The following is a 16104-nucleotide window of genomic DNA, read 5'->3' as shown; positions in this document are numbered from 1 at the left end:
TATCACTCCAAAAATTATACAAAGTATATTATTGATATTAATTATTATGATATTATAAGGTGTCAAATCAAATAGAAGTTGTATAAAATATCCTACAAATATGATGACTTTAAATTTCTATCGTAATATATATATATATATTGTTATGAAAGGGGAAAATAAGTAATTGTTTTATATAAATATTTTTAAAAAATCGAAATGGAGAACTTTTATACGAACCTACACTTTTTTGGTATAACGACCAATTTTGACAAGAAAATGAAATGCAACAAAAGTGGCAATGAGATCTTTTACGGTTGAAAATAGGACTATTTATTGAGGATAATCTATTTCACGTGAGTTGCACGTGGCATTTAAAAACTTTTGAATAAAAATATTTTAAAACAAATTGATGATATGTAAAATAAGAAAATACATTATTTTATCGTTTTGAAGGGGGTGATTTTGGCCTTAAAAATGACAACTCCATAAAAGAAAAGGTAGCGAAAGTAAAATCGAGACAAAATAAATCTAATTCAATCTAAACTCGAAGTGAACGGGGAGTTTGAGTCTTAAAAACCAACTTGAGTCCCAACTAAATTAGGAATGAGATAATAGAGTCAAATGGCCCAATTGCTCATCTCGGTCGAAGTGACCCTATTTTTGTGGGGCGTCCTTGTTACCAGCCCTCGTTGATTACTCCTCCGATTTATTCAATTATATATTTTTTAATCTAATCCAAAAGTGGATGGGAAAAGTCCTAAGTTTATCTTTAAATTTTATCGCCTATATTAAAGTGAGATTTTTTTTAGTTAGATTTTGGTATCATCGATATTGTTTAGTAGAAAATTTCTAATATATTCTAGCTTATTTCATTATATGACTCCAATAATGAAAAAAGATAATGCTTCTAACTTTTTTTTAAAAAAAAATAATTTTAGGATGGGGGAAGGTGGCTAGACCTATCATATCAAAAGGATTATCAAAATATAACTCGACCACCTATTTCATTCGATGTTCTAGGGCAAGACCCATCGCCCGATTCAACCGACTTTTGGATAACAAGAAGGCAAGTTGATCTGCTTTGATCTAGAAGAAAACCTATTTATCCACCAACTTGGTGCAGGTCACGTGACCTACAGCTTGACCTTCGCTTTTTTAGGCTTCCTCTACCCACATCTCTATGTACCTGCATTTCCATATGGAGAAAGATAGGCTTGCCATGTTCTATCAATAGCACCTAACCTATGTCAATTTTGGCGGACTATGTTCCACCCCAATGAACTTATGCAATTTCGACGTATCCAAAGGCTAGAGACGAATTAGTTCACAGTCTGTAGGACCAACACCGTACGAAGGTGGGTGGCTCGCCTCACCTAAAACAGTCATCTTTGAATGGACTTACACACATTCGCTCACTTATATTGTCCCCCCTTAACTTACACACATTCGCTCACTTATATTGTCCCCCCTTAACTTACACTAGTATCGGGCCTTTTGATCTTCTAACGTAAGTTCCAAGGCTTTAATTATTTTTAGCGTTATTTTCAAATATAGTAAAATGAATCGACTTATTTATAAATATAGCAAAATGTCAATGTCAATCACTATCTATACTTAGTAATAAAAAATGATATTTTTTTATTTAAAAAAAATACCCTTATTTTTAATATAATAAAAACGTGATCCTGTATTTTAAATTTTATTTTTGTTTCGACTAGTATCAATGAAAATATGTTTTTTTTTTTTAAAATAAAGAATTGAAATTACTACATAAAGATGCCATTTTATTTCACATGTAAGGAAAGTTGAACACGGATAGTACCATTTCATAATATCTCATTTATTAGATTTTTTCCCCTTTATTAATTCCTTCTATTCATTTAGTACAATTTCTCTAAATACCTGTATGGAAACTAAAGAACATTTCTTCAAAGTATTTAAAGTAATTAGAAAATCAATAAAGACGAGTATTAAAATAATAGTATAAATACAGATTTGCAATTGAAAAGGTATTAAAAATGAATTAGTTGGATAATATTAGAAAATTGGAGTGTTTGGATATAGACATAGTGAAACCCCATATGGTACGATGTTGGTGGATGTGGCATGGACACAAAACATTGATTAGCCTTTATTTGTCCCTTCCTTAATTTTTTCTTAAACATTTTTTTTTAAATTTTAATTTTAATTTACTGTTGTCTTTAGTCATGTAAGGTTGTGGTATTTTAATTCACACCTGATAAATAATTAATTAAATAAGTTATTTATTTTTTCTTTCTGATGTCTTAATATAAAACTCTTTTTCTCATTGTCCTTTTTTTCTATTTGAATAAAGACAATAATCAATTTCCATCACCAAATGTGCAATAATTTATTATTTTGGTAAATGAGCTTAATCACTGTTTCTCTACAACCATTAAAGGAGGATGTTGGGTGCATTCTTATTTTAACTTAAATTTATAGCTTGGGGATATAATTCAATTTTGTGGTGATGCTTAAGCCAAGTATGTACTTTCTACATAACTTTGTTTGTTTTGAATAAATTAACTAGACATTTTTTAATGTTTTTTTTATTACAAAAAAAAAAAAAATAGAGATTAAATAATTAAATTTTCAACCTTGAATGTTGTTAACTACTCAATTATGTTCATGTTTGCGTATCTATATAAATATAAATTTTAAATGACATTTACTTTTATAAATCATAAATAAGCAAGCAAGTTTTCAGGATTTGTTTGGTTAAAATGCATAAATATGTATTTTTCGTATAAACTATTTTAATTTGAGAATGAAATAGTAAATAATGTAGTAAATAATAAATATCTTACAAATGAAGGTTTTGAAATAATAATTAATTGGGAAATACAAAATAACATTTATTGTAGCAAGACGTTATTATAGTCTTATGACTTGCCCCAAACACACGCTAAGGGTGTTTGAGCCCAAACTTAAACTCAGAGAATTTCTAATACTAAGATAATATGAAAAATTTTTGATACTACTTCCACTCATTAACTGCAACAAAAATAACATTTAAGAATTATGTGGGATCATAAAATAATTGAATAATAAATTAACAAATCATTTAATGTCGTGTCAAATAATGAACAGAAGTAGTATGTATTATGACAGTACTAGAAAACTTTTCCTTAAACTCAACTTAAATAGTGTTATTAAAGTTTGCAAATTTATTGAGAAACTACACATTTTCTCTTTCCTTTTTTACACATTTATCGAGAAACTCAATCTAATAATTTTGTATCCCAAACATAAAACTTTTTAGCTCCAACATATTAACTTTTGACTAACTCGACTTAGTGCCAAATATCAAAGATTAAAAGTGTTTATTTCAATTATTTATAGTAGTAGTAGAAAAACGAGTGACAATTCTAAAATTTTGAAAATTCGAACCTCCAACATCGAGAGACGAAACCATATCAACTACCACTAAATTATATGAACTAATCTAGTAAAACAATATGAAAATTGATACACACAATGTCACCCACTAGGAATGTACTTGAAAGTAGCTAGGACTTAGAAAAGATTGTAATATATGAGAAACAAGAAAGAAAAATCAAATAGAAAATGTTAATAGCTAGATTGAGAACTATTCTTTGGTAGGAAGTCTAAAATAGTACTTCATAATTATCTTTCTCTTGTTTCAAATAAAATAATTAAATATTTGTAGAAATATACTCACCTAAATGGAATTGCATAAATATAAACAAATAGTAGATTAGCCTTTAATTAATTATATGCTCGAGTACCCAAAAAAGTGTTTTAGAGGATAAGGATGGGACAAGACCATTGATCGTTGAAAGGTCTTGGATTTCAATCTTAACTTGTATTATTGTATATCATCTACATTAATTAATCTCATTTCAACATTATTAGAATAACAATAAAAAAAAAAAGGATTGTCATTATATCGTCATGTAAAATTGACTAGTTTACCGCAATGTGAACCAGCCTATTGGCTAGCCAGTAAAACTATAGAAATAATAATAATAATAATAATAAAGAACAATAAATACATGGCTAAATTATATATAAAAATATATTCCAAAACTTTCGAACTTTTTAAAAAATTATTAATTACTAATAACTTTAAACTAAAAAAATTAAAATAATATTTTTTAACCTTCCAAAGTTTCATTAATATATTTAAACTAAAAAAACTTTAGTGACATATAGATGAAAACATTCAGTACCTTATTTAAAAATGATAGAAAAACCATTAATTTATATTCCTTTTTCACCTCTCTCTTCTATTTTATTTTATTTTATTTTTTATCTCTCTCCTATGTTTCATTTGTCTATAGCCCAACACTTTCTTATATTTTCTTCTCATTTTCAATACACTATTACTCTCTCTCTTTCCTTCACCGATCTTTAAAACTACATCTTTTAGTAAAAGGTATATAGGCTATGATAAGAAGAAATGTGAATAATAAAACAAGTAAGGGACCTTAACTAAAATTTAAATATTTTAACCAAATTGTATGTTAGTAATTGAATATGAGCTAATATGCTTTGATTTAAAACACACATAAAAAAGTAACACATTAAGTATTTGGAACATAATCTCGAAGACAATCAATAGGAGAAAGAAGAAAAACAAAGTGCATTATATATATATATCGATAACTTCAAAGAAATTAATTGATTATTTAGGTGTTAACATTTCTTATACTTATATTTGGGCATGCTCATAAATGAAACTCCTAACTGATAATTATATCGGTCCAAATAATAAACTTGTTTGAGTGAATCATTTTAGATAATCCATGGAATATTATTTTAAAACTGTCGATGCGCATGACTTTCACTTTCACACGTGTATAAAAGATTTTTAGATACAAGAATTAATGTAAATTGAAGAAAATGGGAGAATTAAATATAAGAATGTAATTAAGAATGATTAAAATGGTCAACATCAAAAGGGAGGTGACAGTTAAGTAGGAGGCCCAACTGTAATCCACCTTCATTTGAAGGCTGAAAATTTGAACCCATTAAGACAAATAGGACACCTTTTCCCCTAAATTGACTGCTCATTAACAAATCCCAACCATTAGAGAGAGAAAAACAAGATTTGGGTCTGCCTTTGATCAAGGTGTGTGATTTATTAACTATACCAACACCTTTGTTCCTATTTTTTATTTTTATTTTAAAATGCCTTTAAATTTCTATCATTTGTTTAATATATATATATATATATATATATACTTTCCCATGTTACAATATTACTTATAAATTTTTATAAACGTTTCAACAAATATCATTAGAGCAAAACTTCTTTAGATTTTTTTAAATAAAAATTATGGTATAAAATGGTGTGACAATGATCTAAAACAAAATTAAAGTTTAGATCACTACAATTAAATTATCGTCACACAATTTTATGTCTCAATTTTTGTTAGAAATTCCAACGGATTCCTATTATTCCAAGGTATATTTAAAACTTGCAATATTGTCTAAAATGACAAAATTTAAATGTTTTTGTTTTTGTTATATTTCAGCCTTTATTTTAGATGTGAGGAAATGAAAGCTTTCAAACATGTTCAAAGAACCTTGTTTGTTTGGTGGCTTCCCAGTATCTCTCTTTTAATGTCTCTGCAACCAAACAGCAACTACAAAACTTTTTCTCCCACATTTTGTCCCTTACAATGACTTCCTCTCTCTTCATATATGGTAGGTTTTGTTTGACAATCCTATGATTTTTTGTTTTTGATATTTTTGACAAATGTACTTATAATCTTGTCAAAACGAGAATAGTTTAATTAACATATGAGTATGTTAATAATCACGAGATTTATGCTTCAAATCCATTCCATTTTCTTCAATTATATTAAAAAAATGTACTTATAATCTTGTCCTTTCTAGTTTTTTTTTACCGTAATTTTCATCTTTTTCTTAAAATTTATTAAAATTCATTTGTAAGAAGAACAAATTTGAATTTATAGTCAGTTTCTAAGGGGAAAAAAGGATAAATCTTTAAAATTAGTTTTTAAGTTTTAAAATTTTGATTTAGATTTTGAAAACACTTCCGGAAGTAGACAACAAAAGAACATGGATGTTGCGCCTATAAGCTTGTTTTTTTTTTTTTTTTTTTTGAAAAAAAAAAGAAGATCAAATGTTGATTTATTAAATAATGAGACTTTATAAATCTATTATCAAAAGTTTTGTTAATAATTTATGAATTGAGAATTATTATTCTCAAACACTCCTAGTTTTAAAGAAAAAATATAAGGGTGTTTTTTTTCCTATGGCCATGTATTTGACTCAATGCAAATTTAAACTATTTGGTCCGTTTGATAATTATTGTGTTTTTAATTTTTTTTGTTCTGAAAAGTATGTTTTTTTACCACTTATTTTTGCTATGGTTCTCATGTAACTTAAGTAAACATTTCTTACCCAAATTTCGAAAATATAAATAATATTTTAAAATCAATTTTTATTTCTTAAAATTTAGTTTGGTTTTTAAAACTCTCTTAATAAGTAGAAAACAAAATAATAATAATAATAATACTAATAAGGTGATTGGTATTTATGAGTTTAATTTTCAAAACCGAAAGTTTAAAATCAAATAGTTATTAGGTGAACCTCAAGTTTCACATCCTTTATTTATTTTTACTTTTTTCATTATATGAGATTCATTCGTTTTAATAATATTTTTTATATGATTAAGGGTGTATTCAAAATGCATTTTCCAGTGTTTAATTTAAAAAATAAATCATTTTGAAAAACAAAATATTTAAATAAAAATGATTTTTTTGAAAAACACTTCTTCGACATAAAGATAAATATTTTCTAAATAACCATTCCAACTAACCCTCAAAGTTAGGCCTTTGGAAGAATTAATGTTTTTTTATTATTAAAAAAGCTTTAAAAAACAATCTCTCAAATGTAGTTTTTTCCCGTAAAAATTTTGATTATTGAAAAAAAGTTTGCAACCAACCCAAAGTTCCTCAATTATAAATAAATCAATTATAATTAATTTTGATACTTTTTATATTAAAAATGAAAAAAGAAAAATAACAACTGAATGATGAAATTGCCTCATATAAATTTCTATTTATAAAAAAAAAAAAGGAGCAAAAGAAAAAAAAAAAATCTATTTGCAATCAGTGAAACCACCAGAAGCGTATATTAATTATTAGGTAGTGCATTTAGTATTATTTTATTGTATAAAAATGCGTGGGCAAAGGTATAATAATTATGATTATAATAATTAAATTATTATTAATTTTGTTATTGGCGTACTCCCGTCGCAATTTGATGATTAAATGCGATTGTTTGGTATTATGGACCCAATTTGTAGAGTGAATAGCCTTAAATATTTTATTTTCTAGTCCGAATGAGAAATAAAACAAAAATTGTTAAAACTGCTTTCTTCTTCTTTTCGGTCTTTACGTGTCATTTTTTTCAAAAATATAATAAAATGCTGAATTCAATCACAAGAAGGACTACTTTTTTTTCTCCACCCCCCCCCCCCCCCCCCCCCCCCTCTATTTGTTCTTTTTATATGTTAATTATTTGATTTCCTTTCAACGTTTGATGTTTAAGTTAATGCATTAGGTACCATGGGATCTCTTCATTTTAGATTTTTGCTATTTTATGATACATATATAAATTAAATGAAGAACTATATATATACATACATATATATATATATATATTTAAAAAGCATGATTTATTATTATTATTAGTATCTTTAAATCTAAATCCATAATTTTCATAGTACTTAGCACATCGTTTTCTTAAAGAAAACCAACTACTTAATTTGCTAAAAGTCAAATAAAATGTCTTAAAAATTTATAATATATTATTGATTTTTTAGGTTAAATTGTGAGTAATTGTTTTAAATGAATTTTTTAAAAAATATTTACAAATACATCAAAATATCATTGTTTATCAATAATAGACTACGATAGACTGAGATAGATATCTATCGCTGACACTGATAGATGTCGATAGACTGAGATAGATATCTATCGCTGACACTGATAGATGTCGATAGACCGTGATAGATGTCTATCGTGATTTATGACTAGTAGACAGTGACATTTTACTATATTTATAAATAAGTTTGCTCGTTTATCTTTATTTGAAAACAACACTTAAATTGCCAAAATTGTAATATGATTAATATAATTTAGTTAAATCTCGCAAATTGTTCGTAAATTATTTTACTAGTTGTCATTTTCCCTCCTTTTTACTCAAATCATATGGATAGATTACGTAGTCACAATAGTCTATGACAACAATTTTGATTGGTGATGTTTCACATTGTTCTTATTAGATGTTTGGTAATTAATTGAAATTTAATTTTTAGTTTTTGAAAGTTAAGCCTACACACACCTATTTCATATCTAAGTTTCATGTTTTGTTGTCTATTTTTTGCCAAAATTTTTAAAAACTAAGCCAAAATTTTAAAACTACAAAAAATAGTTTTTAAAAACTTATTATTGTTTTTGGAATTCGATTAATAATTCAACTTTTTTTACTTAAAAAAGATGAAAATCACATTAAAAAATTGAGAGAAAATAAGTTAGATTTTAACAAATAAAAAATAAAATGGTTATCTGGTGTTAGTTAAATGATATTGAAGAGGGAAAATTTAAATATCCCATATTTTGAAAATATATAATGTCTTTTTTTTTTTTTGGGGGGGGGGGGGGGCCCCCCCCCAAATATACAATGACTCAAATATGTTGTGATTGGCCGAAGTATAATTCAAAAATAAAAACTTTTAAAAATATGCAGAATCAATCCAACCATAATACCAAATTAGTCTTTAAACTAGTTTTTATAATTCTATTGAATGGCTAATGACAATTTTGCACCACTGGGCTGGAAACACATTCGCTCGGCCCATGAGTTCAGGCCTACATAGAGCCCTCAGGTCCACGAGGAAGACAATTTTTTTTCCCCTTTAAAGAAAATAACAAAATTGTGCTATTTTATAACCAAAATCGCCATGAAAATATCTGTATAATTATCTTTATTTGAATAATAATAAATAGAATAAGTTCGAGGAAAAAAAAGAAAGGGTTGGTAGGTATGATTAAATTCCACTATTTGATATAATTTATGATTTGGATGGCATATGCGATAGGAAGCACCGCATGAATTACACCTTCAAAACTGTAAGAGAATCTTAATGATGGCCTCGGCCCATTATGATTGATCCAAATTGGGCTTCTCTCTGTTATTGGGCTTCGATTAAAGGAAAAGGAGTAGGGCCCATCACCGTACATGTCGGCCTATGATTACAAAAAAGGAAGACACGTGTACGGCAAAGATGAAGTGGCTGACATTATTCTCCATGATAACATACAGTAGAAAAAGCCGTAAAAAGTCTAGCAAATGATTAAAATAAGAGAATCATTTTTAAAAAGAAATAATTATTTATTTATTTATTTATTTATTTTTTTTTATTAAAGTTAGGGGGTAATAATTAGGGGAAAAAAAGATAAGATTTTTCTAAAGGGAATATAATATATTGGCCATGGACACAACACAGCTCCGTTTGTTCAAATCAATGTAATTCGATGGGCCCACCATCCACTAGTTATTTACCACGTGGTTACAATACGATATCATAATTACAGCAGCTTATTTATCACTTAAAATGTCTTCTTCTTTGGGGCATCTTATTTAATCTAAAACTGAATTATTTTATTAATTTGATTTTTAGGGAACATCTAATCAAGGCGTTGTTTACTTCATAAGAATTTTAAGGTTGAGAAGTAGTTTGAACAAACGATGTCTGTACAATATTGTAACTTTTCAAAATAATTACTGAAATATTGTAGTTTTAAAAATAATTAGAGAAACATTGTAATTTTAGAGATTTGACTTTTTTTTTTTTTTTTTTCTTTTCAACAATAGTCGAGTCTATATTTTAATTTTTTTTCTTTTTCAAATGGTTAGGTGTTGAACACTCGACATAACTTTTTTTAAATACTCTTCCTTAAACAAAGTATTCTATACAGATTTACCGTTCTATTTCTTAATAATAAGACAAATTTACACTTGTATTTCTTAATAATAAGAAAAATTTATCATTGTTTTGTCTTTTACTGTTTTAGCTTTAAGAGACGTCATAAAAAATAACAAATTCTCAATATTTTTTTCCTTTCATACTACAACTATTGTTCATAATTGAAAAATAATAAAATGTAAATTAAAATATCCATATCAATGCAATAGTGTAATGTTTTTCATTCATTTAAAAATAATAATTAAAAAAATCAACATGTGCCACAAGGCGGTCGTCGCCGATTATTGAGTTGGTTGTCGTCATTGACTCTGAACTCTAGGTTGCTCTGGTTCCTCTTGATCCTTTATTAGTTCTGGTATCTCTGCAGGTACTTCATAGTATAAATATTCGTTATGCTCTCCACGGTCGCGCCCATGTCCATGCATGTATGAAGACGACGGACCGACCTTTGAATCATAATATCTTGAACTAAAGGTTGGTATCATCATCATCAGATTAACATAACTACTCTGGCTCTATGTCTGCGTCATATAAGGCAATTCTTCCACGTTCTGGTCAATCTCATCGCACTCATCTTCTTCTACTCGAGCACGTCCTCCATGCCTAGAAATTGGTGGAGGTGCAATAGGTATGTCGTACATATAATGTATTTCCTCCATATAGCTTTCATTATTACTGCATATAGTAAGGATCTGATTTGGATCATCTGTAACATCACAAAGGCTACTGTTGCTCGATCTTAGTGAATTATAAAATCATTAGAAAATATTTAAAATAAATTTAAATTAAAAATAATTAGACAATATTTAATTATGTATTAGATGACTCACAGCTGCTCCTGGACAAGTAATATAGTGCCTCGAAATATTGTTATACCAATAGATGTAATCTTGAGTTATATCCCTATCGAATTGCCCAATTGAAACCCCCATTGCAATAAACCTTCTACTATAGTGTCATTGTACAACTAAATGTGCAACCTTTTTAGACCAATTTGTAGTTCTCAGGTCGATGTAATGCAGTAGAGATTCAGTATTGCACTCTGATGAGATATCCTGTTGCAAACTAAATTGTCCAATCACTCTGTCAGGAAGATGTTACTCATAGATGTGAAAACATATAAGAGGACTTAGTCTACCAGATGTCTTGACCGTTCGTACAGAAATTAGGCAAGGTATCCATGATAGCTTTGTAAGGCTCCCAAATAATCTAAAACACGACATATTATATTAAAAATATTAAATACATGTACATAAAAAAAATATGTATAAAAAATTCAATTGGGTTAAATATTCACATACTTGATCAGGTTGAAGCAGATCAAACATGTATCTATAATGACCCATACATGTGTACCTGACCTAGTTACATAAAATTGGTCTCTCCACCTATATTATTAAATTGATATTTTAGATTTAAATTAACTATATCAGTCATATAAAAATATTGGTTAAATTAAATTAAAATAACATAACGAGAGTCATAAGCTTGTCCATCTAACTGATGATCATTAATAAGCTCGTCCAACCACTGTCTGTTGGGGTTGATGCCCTAAAGTCTCGTGTCCTGTAGTTTGTAAACAGTTTGTACGAACGCTTGTATTGTATAATAAATGATATTTACTTCACATCTTGTATTTTGCTCAGTTACTTGTTTTATTTGTTTTACCACAAACCAATAAACATAAAATTCCTGATTATCTGTATGTGACTCAAGCATGTATATGGTGACAGACAAATGGATCATGTCTTGAGTGAAAACCAAAATGGTCTGTAGTATATGGATATAGAAGAGAAACCTTATCTTGGTAACGCCACGGATGCGGCCCGCTTTGTGGAATAGTCACAAGTGTTGTGACTTGTCACAGATGGTTTGATCTTGATCATTCGTGTTGGGGGACATGCGAGCGGGGGCATCCAATACAAAGAGTTTGTATAAGACCTGACCAGGAAGTGTTAACGTCTCGTTATATAACACCTTCATAACAGAGACTTCACTTCACTAGGATGACCATAGGCAACATGACCTCAATCCTGAGTGAGTTGGGAACTCCTGCCATTGAGGGCGATCCTTTGATTTGTATGGGTGCAAGTGACCAGGTCGCCAATTCAAACCTACCATTTTGGGGATTCGTCTGATTTGGGAACTGGGAACTCAACTACACAAGATGGAATTCACTCCTTCCCTGAAGCAGGGGTAAGTAAATAGATAGATTCTTTAAGGGCTGATTCTAGGGCTTGAATGATGTGGCGCCACACACCTTTTCTTAGCCTGAGAGGTGTTCACACATAGTTGAACTATGTCGTATTGTTCATTAAAGGAATCAGTGGTACTTAGAGAGTGAGATGTAACTACATGGGAAAAACGGTAATTTGGCCCAGCTGTACTTACGAGCATCTGTGAAGGGTCATCGTACTCATGATTGGTTATATCTGATGGACACAGAAATATATCTATGGTAAGAAGAGTTCAGCTATTGGTCTTTAGTGGAATGTCTGACAGTTAACGGATGGTGGATCTCATGGCTAAAGAGTTTAGTCAACTATTCATGGACCGTTGAAGTTTCGAGCCTTAGGTCCATTAGGTCCCCTGGGTAGCTTGGATAAAGTCGAGAATCAGTGTTTGGGTTAATTTGAAATGTTTAAATTGACAAGAGGAAGTTCGATTTGCCAACCCTACTGTCTTCAACTGGTATGGGAACTCTATCCCTTGTATTTTCTTGTTCAAAGCATGACATTAATTGACTTGTTGTTTGCATAACTATGCGTTTGAATATATAATGTGTATTTCGGTCACGGTGAGATTGGAGCGATCTAAACGTGCTCATGGAACTCTTCGGTAAGAGTTCTTTCACTATTGTAGACACGATCAACAGCACACGAAAACAAAGCAACCGGGGATGACACCACCACTCGAAGCCCTTGGTATTCTCAGAGTGAGAATCTAAAGGGTAGATTTTGATGGAATTGGTAGAGGGAAGGAGGAAAAGACGATCGTGTAGTACGAACAAGCATGTGGGAGATAGTAGAAGAATATCGTATAGTCGGGTGCTTGTCGTTTAAAAAAAGGTACACGATCGTGTAGGTTTAGCTAAGAGATCATCTATTAAAAGGTAAGCAATCGTTTAGGCCTTTTCGGCGTGCTAGGCGATCATGTAGTAAAAGTAGGCGGTTGGTTAGAAATCGCGAGCGATCGTTTAGTGCGCGGGTGTGCAATCGTTTAGGAAGATGGGCACTATCGTATATACTCTCAATGCTATGTGATCGTATACTTCACATCGTGAGCGATTTTTCTGCATGTCTTTTTCTTGTATTGCAAAATGAAAACAATTTTTATTTTATTCTTCAGTTACAAGAACTGAATTCGATCTTCCCACTTTCGCACGATTTCAGAGAAATACTCGGTCAATTATCTCATAACCGCCTAATTAATTAATTAATTAATATAATCACATTATATTCTTAACCTATAGTTTGATATCATATATCTACTATAGTGTTTTCTCCTCTACTTGATATAAATAATATTTATATCCAATTTCCTCCAAAATAATGTATCTCATACATTTAGTCAATTATATCATATATAATTAACCAGTTCAATTATATCATATATAATCGAACTTCTTCTTGTCAATTGAACATTTCAAACTAACCCAAAAACTGATTCTCAACTTTATTCAAGCTACCAAGGGGACCTTATGGATCTATGGCTCGAAGCTCCAACAGTACGTGAATAGCTGGCTAAACTCTTTAGCCACGAGATCCACCATCCGTTAACGGCTAGACATTTCACTAAAGACCAACAGCTGAACTCTTCTTACCACAGATATATTTCTGTGTCCATCGGATATAACCAATCATGAGTACGATAACTCTTCACAGATGCTCGTAAGTACAACTAGGCCAAATTACCGTTTTGCCCATGTAGTTATATCTCACTTCTCAAGTACCACTAATCCCTCTGATGAACAATATAACATAATCCAACTATGTGTGAACACCTCTCGGGCCAAGAGAAGGTGTGTGGTGCCACATCGTTCAAGCATTGGAATCAACCCTTAAGGGAGTTATCTATCTACTTACTCCTGCTTCGGGGAAGGAGTGCATTCCATCTTGTGTAGCTGAGTTCCCAGCTCCCAAATCAGACGAATCCCCAAAGTGGTAGGTTTGAGTCGGCGACCTGGCCACTCGCATCCATGTAAATCAAAGGACCGCCCTCAATGGCAGGATTCCCAACTCACTTAGAATTGAGGTCATGTTACCTATGGTCATCCTAGTGAAATAAAGTCTCTTTCATGAATGGTGTTATATAACGAGACGTTAACACTTCGTGGTCAGGTCTTATACAAACTCTTTGTATAGGACGCCCTCGCTCGCATATCCCCTACACAAATGATTATGATCAGACCATCTGTGACAAGTCACAACACTTGTGACCATTCCACAAAGAGGGCCGCATCCGTAGCGTTTCCAGGATAAGGTTTCCTTCCTATATCCATATACTATAGACCATTTTGGTTATCCTTAAGACATGATCCACTTGTATGTCACCATTACATGCTTAAGTTACGTATAGACAACCAGGGATTTTAGATTTATTGGTTTGTGGTAAAGCAAATAAAACATTCAATTGAGCAAAATCAAGAAGTGAAGTAAAATATCATATATTATACATCACAAGCATTCGTACATACTGTTTACAATCTACAAGACACGAAACTTTAGGGCATCAACCCCAACAACGACATCACAAAACTCTAGTGTAATCATCGAAGAATCTAACTACACATGATTTTTACTAAGTTTTGAGTAAAAACATGTATGTGCTCAACAAACTTAGTGATCTGAAATAAACCATGAGATTTTTTCTTCGTTGCACGAAGTCTCCATTTATAACTTTCTTCCCACTTCTTACTGTTGGGATTGGTGTCCTAATTCTCCTGGAGTCTCGTAGTTTATAAACATTATACACATTGTTATTAATAAAATAAGAGTTATTTTATTGTGCATTAACTCATATCCAATAAACAAAGCTCAATGGTTATTGTATGTAAACTTAAGTATGTATATGAGATACAAGTGGATCATGCCTTAAGTGATAACCTAAAAAGGTCTGTAATATAAGGATACAGGAGGGATATCTTATCCTGGTGACACTACGGATACGACCCGCTTTGTAGAGGTTTACAAGTGTTGTGAACTACTACAGATGGTCTGATCTTGACCATTCATGTGGAGGCATGTGAGCGAGGGTATCTTATACAAAGAGTTTGTATGAGACCGAACCATGAGATAATTCATCTCTTTATATAACGTTGTTGATACTTGAGACTTATATCTCACCTAAACGACCATAGGTGACATGACCTTAATCCTTAGTGTTTTAGGAACTTCTGCCTTTGAGGGCGGTCCTTTGATTAGTATGGGTGAGAATGGCCAGATTGCCAACTCAACATACCTACCTTTTTGGGGATTTGTTTGATTGGGGAGTTGGGAACTCAGTTACACAAGACGGAATTCACTCCTTCCTCGAAGTAGGAGTAAGTAAATAGATTGCTCCCTTAAGGGCTAATTCCGGGTCTTGAACATAGTGGCCACAACCTTTCTTTAGAATAGAGGACTTAGTCACAGTAGGACTATGACTTATGTTCATTAGAGGGATCAACGGTACTTAAGGAGTTAGATGTAAATACAAGGGCATAATGGTAAATTGGCCTAACTGTAATTACGAGCGATCTGTGAAGTGTTATCACACTGTTGATTGGTTGATATGGATACAAAATATATCTATAGTAAAGAGAGTGCAGCTGTCGGTCTTTAGTGGAGTGCTCGACAGTTAACTGATAGTGGATCTCGTGACTAAAAAGTTTAGTCAGTTATTCACGTACCATTGGAGCTTCAAGCTATAGATCCATAAGGTCCCCTTGGTAGCTCAATGAATTCAAGTCGAGAATCAGTTATTGGGGTTGATTTGAAATGTTCAAATTGACTAGAGGAAATTCAATTATATATGATATAGATGATGTAATGTATGAGATACAACAAGTGGAGGATTAATGTAAATATGATTTATATTAAGTACCATAAAATAGAAAAAGAACTATGTTTTAT

The 16104-nt window shown here is 30.7% G+C and overlaps 1 pseudogene; it reads right to left on the bottom strand.

The window, feature by feature from the left end:
• Positions 1–10241: 10241 nt before the first annotated feature.
• On the bottom strand, positions 10242–10923 carry LOC150031773 (uncharacterized; annotated as a pseudogene).
• Positions 10924–16104: the final 5181 nt, after the last annotated feature.

Source organism: Benincasa hispida, chromosome 12 (assembly GCF_027475165.1).
Source record: "Benincasa hispida cultivar pf3 chromosome 12, pf3_genome.v1.1, whole genome shotgun sequence".
In the NCBI taxonomy this organism is placed as follows: Eukaryota; Viridiplantae; Streptophyta; class Magnoliopsida; order Cucurbitales; family Cucurbitaceae; genus Benincasa; species Benincasa hispida.
Note: the sequence above shows the minus strand (reverse complement) of the source record. Positions and strands in the feature narration are given on the sequence as shown.